Source organism: Bombus vosnesenskii, unplaced genomic scaffold (genome assembly GCF_011952255.1).
Source record: "Bombus vosnesenskii isolate JDL3184/JDL3185 unplaced genomic scaffold, Bvos_JDL3184-5_v1.1 scf7180000015007, whole genome shotgun sequence".
In the NCBI taxonomy this organism is placed as follows: Eukaryota; Metazoa; Arthropoda; class Insecta; order Hymenoptera; family Apidae; genus Bombus; species Bombus vosnesenskii.
In genome coordinates, this window is record NW_022883770.1 from 16784 (window position 1) to 27483 (window position 10700).

The 10700-nt window shown below is 32.6% G+C and overlaps 1 pseudogene; it reads right to left on the reverse strand.

Moving 5' to 3' along the window:
- On the reverse strand, nucleotides 1-10067 carry LOC117240852 (annotated as a pseudogene).
- Nucleotides 10068-10700: the final 633 nt, after the last annotated feature.

Consider the following 10700-nt stretch of genomic DNA (forward strand, 5'->3'; position numbering starts at 1 on the left):
TCCAGGGAAGGTTTTACTGGCAAGTTTTATTACAAAACATCTAAGAACGATTTACATCATAATAAAAATAATCGCGCTATCTCGTCGCGTGACATGCGCACGAGGTCTCTGCGATTGCTAATCGATCTACAAATACTTACACGTACATATGTACAAAACTCGTGGCCATACACCACGTTGTCCATATTATTTTCATCTCGTTAATATATTTTGTATATTTATGATGTTATTATTTTACTAGTATAACGATTATTGCACTATATTCTATAAGATGGAGCTTTTGTACGAACAATTTCAGGAACTTTTATAACAAAGGAAAGTACTAATTTTTAACATTAACTACCCACGACAATTTACGACAATTACTTTAAGCTACGTTCTTACTCTAATTTTTATTCGCTCGCCTAATGATTGAATTTTTAATCAATCATTGTTGATGAAAAATTGCGATGATAATTGCATTGCGGATCTTTATGCAAATGCATATTTTCGTGGATACAATAATACAATTGAAAGATTTGATACAATCGAAAGGACTTGGGCAAAAGTATGTTTCTATCCATTAAATATCATCGATAGTGCTGTACTTTTGGATATTTTACAAAATTTTGCGTCATACGCATTCTATAAATTTTCGTATCTTCGAATCACCCATAATTGCATAAAAATCCGCTGTTTTGTGATAATGAATATTAATGACGGTGGAATTTAAGATTCCTGGATTCAATAACTTGTCTTACTCTAATACATGTATTGCACGTTTTTGGAAGACTAAAGATTCTTTGCTCGAGATCAACGCGACAAATATTGTACTTCGTGGTGAACGTTTCGCTACAGCCTTTCGACCTCTGTGATCGAGTTTTCGCTTTTCCTCGATTTTATACTCGATCTCCGTAGCATGCTACTCCTTAAAGGTTCACCGCGAAGCGACGCTCTCATCGAATTCCTCGCACTGCATCTAGAAAATGATCGGAACATGGCGACCGGTGGTGTCTCCTCGTCCTCGCGTTTCCTGTCAAAACATTGCGTTTAAAAATATTGAATCCAATCGCTTAAAGATTTGAATAACTTCCCAACTCGATCCTTCTCTTCTGTTCAAAAGATTTAAAAAGCATTTGAAGAAAGAAGATAGTCCAGTTTTCTTTTGAGAGATTTAACAGATTTTAAGAAGAAAGTAATACGAAAGCATACGAAGATGTAGATCTAACAGAATCTTGAACTTCGAGCTTGAAGATCTGTGAATATCTTTGAAAAAAGGAGACCGAAAGTTCCTTTATGTGATTTTACCTTCCGATACAAGGTACATCCCACATCTTTTGATCTTTTCCAAAATCTTCGCTGTCCTGCAGCGTCTGCGGAAGATCCTTATTCAATGTTTCCGGCAAAAAGAGAGTCAGAAGACCGCCCATAATTCCGAGTGTGCCCAGCACAAGAAGAGGTAGGAACGAGGACACAACATTGAGATAGACTACGAAGGGTGCGAGGATACTAGCAACGTATCCCATTATATGTATCAAAGCTACACCCTGAGCTCTAACCACAGTTGGTAATACTTCAGCCGCATATTGGAGACCGATATTGTATGAAATGTTTATCCAAAATCTACCGAGAATTGCCAGAGAAGCTGTATATATACCTGAAAAAAAAATTTTAGCATTAGTTTTTAATTCTAATTTTTCATGAAATAATTTTAGAAAATTTTAAGGAATAAAAAGGGAAGAAATTATTTTATCTGTCTGTAATTTGTCTGGTTGTCTGCAATAGTTGATACAAGCATTTGCTAAGCTTAATATAAGCGTGCTTAGCTCTAAGCTAAGCACAAGCAATAAACTTCTTATCTATAAAACGTTAATCTAGCCAATTTGAATCTAAGGGATTGTATTATGGATTACGGCTACTGAAAGCCATATAGCACTGCTGGAGCGCTGAAGCCCATCATTTTGAGGACTATTGCCAACGCCCTTTGATATATGCGGAAATACGAAGCGATCTTATGATCAAAGCAGTAGAAGGGGAAATAAAATATCTATACAACGGATACATGATAGGGCTTGGAAACTATTCTAGCAATGTAGCAAATAATCTACAAGCATTTGCATGTTATAAATATTCCAAAATATACATTTTCTTCCTTTCAAAAAGCACAATGTTATACGAATGAAAAATATTCGTCTGATTAAGTCAGAATTATCGACTTAGGTTATTTAGAAGATTGATCAGTAATATAGAAGGGTGAATATATAAAAACGAAATGTACGAACTATTGGAAACGGCAGAAGCCCAGATGCTGAAGATACCAGAAATGACGAGGGAACCACACGCCAGCCATCTTCTGCCCCATCGATCAAGAACGAGCGTGAAGAACGTGTCAGCAGGCAGCTCGGTTGCTGCAGCAATCGTGAACGTAATAAACACGTCCAGGCCTAAATTATCGACGTTTCGTACGTGACCATCGAACACCAAAGAAATCGCCATCCTATATTTCGTAAAACAATTTCATATGATAAAGAAAAGCACGCTATCATATTTCATGTGAGAAGCAAATTCCTTGCTTCAGAAATGAAGTATTTTTAGACAAAAGATATAAAACTGTTCGTGAGATTTTTACAAGATACAATTCCGATTTTACGTCAATCTATTTGATATCTGTTTAATAGCGATACGAACCAAATAACAATAAATAGAATCGTGATATTCCGTAGTCGTGGCGTTCTAAATAGATCCAACACGGAGTACGTTTTGTCTGCTTCCTCCTCTTTGCAGATTCTGGCACAAGTTTCCTGCTATTAGCAAATTTTTAATTAGTTAATGTCGTTTGTCTGTTTTTCTTACAAATTTATGTGAATCTGTTATGTGTACAAAGATTACGATAAAATCCGGAAGAAAGTTTATGTTATATTTGTATGAGACGATCCTTTCGAAATAGTTTACTTGGACGTTCGCAAATTTTTTCATTTTACTTTATAAAACATCAAACCTCTAAAAGTCGATTATCTCCTTATATCGTACATTAATGTTAATATTGCCATGATCTATTCAGACTGAGCAGTTTCCAAATGTTTAATCTATTTGTATAAAAATTTTCAAAGATAAAAACAATTATACAAATTCAATAAATAACATTACAGAAATAGACAATAACAGACAATAACAGAAATTGACAGCAATTTATCGCTGGCAATTTAGGTGATGAATAAGATATAAAATTACTAGGTTGTAAACAAATTTTCATTACGTAAAAGACCCAATTAGACTTCTATTCAAAGAGAATGATTATATGATATGCTTAAAGGCATATAAATTGGTATTTATAGAACGCACATAAAGCAGGAAAGATCATAAAAGTAGAAAATACGGAAAAGATTGCGGTAATCGGTTTATTTACCCGGAATCGTCTATAGATGTCATCGGGCACCTTGGTGCCGTTGATTCGCTCGAATTTACCAAGGATTTTAATGGCCCTGTCTATCTAACCTTGGCTGACCAGCCATCGAGCGCTTTCCGGTATCAACCATGGCGTACCTACGGCTAGAACAAGAGGAACTGAGGTGACAATACAGGTCATCCTCCAGTCGGCCAAATAATAGGCGATCCAGGGTAGAATGCAAGTTGCAAATGTGAAGAATATTGCGATCGACATATTCGCCACGAATGTCATCCGCTTTGGTCCAACGTATTCTAATACTGGAATAAAAAACATAATATTTAGAAGAATCATCTGTGAAAGAAATATTCTGTGAATAAAGAATGGAACAATATATTAGGTTGTCGCAGAAATTTCTTTCGTCTCGTAAGGAGATAATAGACGCATACTATTTTTTGTTTTATATTATTTTATTGAATTATATTCATTGGGACAAAATAGATCATACGTAATTCAATAAAATAATATAAAACGAAAGAAACTTTTGGGGCAACTTAACGCAATATGAAGAAGAAAAATTTGAGTTACAAATATATAAAAAGTAGATATACAATATATAGATTAATTTAACAAACGTGTTTAGTTCTACGATTAAATCGTGTTTAGATCTAATAACAAGGACTTTAATAATTTCCCGATGATTGTTCAAGCCCATTTAAATTTCCGTAAGTGTTTCGATACTTATCGACAAGAATACGTTTCTATTTACGAATTATATAGGGTGGTTGGTAACTGGTGGTACACGCGGAAAGGGGATGATTCTACGTGAAAAAAGAAGTCGAAAATATAGAATAAAAATTTTTCGTTTGAGGCTTTGTTTTCGAGAAAATCGACTTTGAATTTTCGCTCGGTACGCGTGCACTTTATCACGTCTCGTTATAACGGATCTCACTGTAGATCGTTGTCTCAATTGACGTTATTTTTAAAATTTTTAAAATTTTTAAATTTTTAAATTTTTAAATTTTTAAATTTTTAAATTTTTAAATTTTTAAATTTTTAAATTTTTAAATTTTTAAATTTTTAAATTTTTAAATTTTTATTCTATATTTTCGACTTCTTTTTTCGCGTAGAATCACCCCCTTTCCGCTTGTACCACCAATTACCAATCACCCTGTATTTCTTAAAGATACAAAAGGTAGAATCACGCGTAACTAGCAATATCATAAATTAACTGTGAATAAACGGATCGTTAGAGTCAAAGGATCATTTACATAATTCAAACACGAGCGTGTGTTACCTTGTTAAGCTATTTATGGTAGATATTGAAAGATCGATAAGCCTGAGATACATATTTATGTCGAAACGAACATTCTCTACGGAAAGTCGAGTCTAATTCGATGAAAACAATTGACTTCCTGAACGAACATATCGATATATATCCACAGTGCAATGACAAGTAAATATTACTCTATTTTCGTACAAGAAAACAGATTAAAACGATGAGAACTTATCTTGAACAATTGAACTGACCTTCGCGATGAATGAATCTCGCAATTTCACGAATACGTAGACGAAATTAATGTCTGGTGCGTATACGTCCAATAAATTAGAAACGCAAGGTTGTAACTCTTTAATCGCATAACAGGACAAGATGCAATAAACACGTGGAAATATATCATAGTGAACAACGTCTATTTGTAGTTGCCGCAAAATAGGGAGTACTTGCTCTTAATGAAGCAACCGTGTTAGCCACTTAATAGTGGCTTGCTTCTAATCCGGAATCACCTTCAATTAGTTGTAACTAGTGGCTTCCTGATAATTACCGCTCAGTGGTTGTTTCTTTTTTTTTTTTGCTTTATTATAATTGCGATGCTCGAACCATGTTTACCATGGAACTCGCTTCCTTATTTAAGATCACTTTGTACCATTGATTTTTACTTTTCATGCTTCATAATGAACCAATTTATAATTCATAATAAACCAAAATGACGAACGTTCGTTTAAATCACGAGTTTCAGATATTTCTATTCTCTAAAATTACCTGAATTAATTTTTATTAAATAAAATAGCTATAGGATAATTCCACAAATCAGATATTTTGAGCAGATATCTCGGAATTTCCTGTTTAATTCGCCGTAAATTTTCCCAATACGCTCTGGACCTCCTACATATATATAACGTGTCTATATATAACTGTTAATTCATCATTTTCTCGTAATCCTAACAAACAATGCTTAAAAACTTTAACTACATTTTGGATTATTATCTCGCACGAATAAATTTTAAGCTATTAATCGCTTTCCTGAAAATCTGTGTTGGTTATCAGCTTCGGTACGAGACCATCGAGTAACTCCGGTACGCATGAATGGAAATAATCTCCCAGTTATATCCAAATGTTTAATAATTTTCTACATAAAAATTTAATGAAAAATAAGAATAGAAGAACCTCGCATTACAAAAATCAACTTCCATGAAATCTAAATATTATTTATGCTGTCTGTAATTTTCAACATCTTCTTTCGCAAATCATCATCACCATCATCATCATCACCATTGCGACAGCCATTCTAAAATATATGTATCATTAATTTAATAGAAAATAAGAGTAGAAGAACCTCACGTTATAAAAATCAATATTCATAAAACCAACAAAATATCGTTTTTAAATATATGTATCATTCAGTTTGTATTGCCTTTACAACGCGTAGATAGGGCGAGGAGATCTCTTCTGAAGACGAGATATTATTCTCATAGAAAGGATACAGAAAGGAGAAGAAGACGTAAAGAAGCTTCTCTGAGACCACTCGTTTCATCACTTCGCCTCTCAAGGTTTACTGCCTTTAACATTACATTATTCGCGCAGAAAAAGTATTCGCTTTTCTCCCAGCTGTTTCCGTCACCCTGTAATTTCATATCGTGTTACCGTTCGATCAAAAGCGACAACTCATTTATTGTAAACGAAGATTCCGTGCGGCACAGTTAGCAAAGATAAATTACAGACGATCGTATTAATAATAATCTGACCGATATCTCGCAATGCGACCAATCGATAAACGCGAGCACCGTCCAATGCAAGGACGTTGTTAACGTTTCGAAACTGATTAACGTTCGTTCTCTTCTTTCTTTTCTTTCGTTTCTTCCTTCTCGCCTGTTGGCTCGTAAAAGTATCTTAGCATTTATAGACATTTTTTATTTATTTATATTTATTATATATGATGGTATCATAATTAGTACAACAAAGTATTATTACGTTTCTGTTATATATTCATGAATATATTGGAATTTCATTAGGATCGTAATAAAGTCATATAATAATTATATCGAATATGACGTCAGAATTATAAATACGGTTATTATAATGCAGAGTTTCAATTAAGTAAATTTAAAAATCTATATACAAGATACAAAATTATTTAGCGTAATTACATATTTCACAGTAATTACAAAAATATTTAATTATAAAAATAGTCAAACATTTATTATATTAATAAATCCCGATATTTGATAACCATTTATTACATGTTTAAGATAACTATTTATGCTGTATATTTGTACTAAATAAATGTTTGCATTAAATATCTCGTAACTTCTATGTGCATCTTCAGAAATGCTTCAAACTTTACCAATATAATCATTACAATGCTAATGAAATTTCAGAATGTTTTATATAACACATATTCTACATACATATAAATTTTCTGTGGCAAATATGTAAATGCTTTTATAAACTACTAGGTTTATACGCTTTGCAGTCTCATATTTTCCTCCCACTGTTAGCATTATCTGCAGTTTGTATGTGAGTTGTATGAAGTTGATCGAATTCTACGCTTTCAACGAGTTGGTTGAGTGAGGTTCTGCTTGAATAAGTTATAAATCCTGGCAGGAAGAAAGGCACGTGTTATTGATATCGACTGGTTAGCTGGAATGTTGAATAGGAATTTAAAGAACCAACTCAAACTTTATCGATAATAAAATATGGAAAATATGACTGCAAATAATACGTGAAAAATAATGGAAATATTCTATAGGATATTTGAATGTTTATTAGAGAATTTTAATAATAATATGGAACATAAAGAAGAAAGAAATTCGATGATACTAAATAATGATGATACTGAAAATTTCAGTGATTTTTATTAATATAAAATTAACATTAATATAAATAAAAACAAAATCTACTATAAATGATATAGACGAACTTTTTAACTAAATATCGTTAGAAAGAAAAGTGACACAAGTATACATACGAAACAATACAAAAAATCCGCATCTATCTAGAGAAATTTGTTATGAATTTCAAAGTCTGTATAAATACGTATACTAATACATAAAGCTTCTAAAGCTCTAAAGTTTTAATGTTTAAAAAAAAGTACAAAAATATTTCTATTAAAATATATATGATATTTTCCACGGTATTTTCTACGCAGTTTCTACAATTAAGGATTTCCTCGTTCCCATCGATTTTTCTCTAGTTGTGAGACCCTCGGATAATCACGTCCCTTTCATTTTATCTTCGCTACGCTCGATTATAAATACGGAACTGAATATAGAATTATTTGCAACTCAATGAATCCGATGATGTAATTTGTTACGCGCTCGAAACGAATTAGTATCACTTATCTTAGTTTCAATCAATACCTCACTTTCTCAAGTCATTGATTAAAATACGATTTACACTCGTACAGATCGAGCCTTCCTTCTCAATATTTCCGTCGAATATTCGTGATCAATCGTTTAATCGACCTTGATAATTAGAATAGAAATAAGAAAATTCGAACGCCAAATCATTAACGAACCAGCCACTTGCTCACGAATCTCGTCAACTTGGCCTTGTTTTGTCGAACAAATTGTAAATTTTTCCAACCTCGGCTTGAGTCATCGATTCAGGGTTAATGCACGCCACCTGAGTTTCTTTGGTCTCGATTTTCACAATTGGAATGCTGTCTGCAGGACAAACTTGCTATTCGATCAAGAAAACTCGTTTCAATGACTCGTCTGATGAACTTTCAATCAGCGTTCTTACGTTTCAACAGAGTCTCTTCAAAAGTTTCAATCAGGGTCTTAACGCTGTACTTTCAGAGTATAAAATATCTTTCAAGACAGAGACTAGTCTAGATTTTCTCTTCAGTATATTGATATTAGAACAATAACTGGAAAATATATTTCTACAGTATTATAATTGAAATTTTTTCATGTAGAGTTATAATAAAATTTTGTATTATGAATTGCCTGTATTATGGATATCAGACAATGAATTCAGCATGAATTATATCGATCTTATATTAAACAATTTATTAGAATTTTCAATGGAATATTTAAAATGTTACTTGATTGTTTTATATTATTATGTGATATTTTTACGAATTTTAAATAAGTTTGCTAGAAGAAGATGTTCATTTTAATTAAAACCATATACATGTATGTATGTATATATATACATAGATTTATAGTTGTGGAAGCGTTCGTTGTAGAACCATTCATTCGTTACCTTCGCTTTCCGTTGGGAAGTGAAAATTTATGAAAACCCTGGTATGCTATAGTTGTCCAGAAATGAAAAGCAATTTTGAACAACTAATCCTTTGTAATGAGAATATTGTCTCGTTAAAAGAGAAAACAAAATTAATACATAACTGATCGCGAGTATAGAGGGAAAATATTAGTATAGAAAATGATTGCGAACTAACTACCTTTAAATATTATAAATATTCAATGGTATATATAAATCTAAATATCTTAAAGTTTCATATTTTTATCTTGCATGAAATTCTTATAAAACAGGAAAATTAATTTTTCTCTGTCTCTCTCCCTCTCTTTGATATAAACGCCGCAGTTAAAAAATAAATATGTATGACCTCATGTATATTCATATGTATTTAAGCATCTTTCTTCGTAACTTTGAATGGTTTTCAATTTCATTTAAATTGTTGCATGGCAACGTGAGTTCTGTTGCAAAATTCATATACTTGTAGAAACGTCAGTCGTAAATCAAGCATAACAACAGTTTTACAGTATGTTGTAGAGATTACTTTGTTATTTAAACTTAGAGATCTTCCTGCTTACAGTAATTACAAAAAGTAACTGTACACCATCGTATTTAGAACAGCATTTATATATATACCAATTAATTAAGACTAAGTCTTAAGATAAGACTGATTAAAATATTAGCTTTCGTATCATTTGTAATACTTTCATACATGCTTATAAATAATTAATGCTATCAAAATGAAACGTAAAAACTGATTTAAAAAAAAGGAAGAGAGACGCTTCATTGGGAAATAAGGATACATACGTACAAGTACTTTTTGTAGCCACTGTGTGGCTTTCAAACTCAATTCCAGGGCAAAAAAGAAATTATTGAAAAACGGTTACCTAATATGTACATCATAGTGAAGCAATTATCAAAGGCGAATCCAACGAAAAAACGACACAAAGTGAACTGCCAGAAGCTACCCGTGAACGCAGTAGCCACCCCAGCGAGAAATCCCATTAAATTAACTCCGAGCAAAGCTGGTATTCTTCCATATTGATCAGCAACCCATCCAAAAATTAATCCTCCGAAGATAGCGCCGATGAAGAAGATACTTTGAGCTATGGTTGGCAATGCATCATACTGACAAACCCATCCCAGCTGCAACAGAAAACTACAGTCGAATGATTTACTTCTGATCACGATCAGCATCACGGAAATCTTATAGCAATTTCAACGTCTCGATTAAACGAATTTTCGATCAAAGTTTCGAAATTCCTAATGATCTGTCCTTTTTTCTTTGCCTTTGAGGAAAAAAGAAGGAGAAGCTTAAGACCCTGCGCGTTCTCGCGTCCTTCTTCTGGATGCTTCCTACCCCTCGATGAATAATTCTTCTCCTGACGAGCGACGCAAAGTTCATGGAAATCCACTGGAGCAAAAGGTCTTGCAATTTATGTCGAACAAATCTGCGTGTTCGCGCTGTTGCTCGTTATAACGTTTTATTAAAGTTTCTTTTCAATCCGATATTTTCATTTTCAGTTTTATCGCAACCTAGTTTTATCAGCTTTCATAATTCGAAATTTTTTATCCTTTTTTTTTTCTTTAAGTATTTTTATAAATATTTATTCGATTGTATTTTATTTGGCAATGTAACGCTTGAATTTAGAATGTACTCTGTAATTTCACTACATGCACTAATTATTACTGCAATATGTACTAGTAATTCTGTTACGTACTATAATTTTCCTCTGTGGAAATCGACATTGTTAATTTTCCCACTTCTGAACTATCGATCTTTCCACAAACGTTTATTCGACCCTTTTCATCGTTCTTCTTTCTTTCCAAAAATTGTACACTACGCTTATTTTT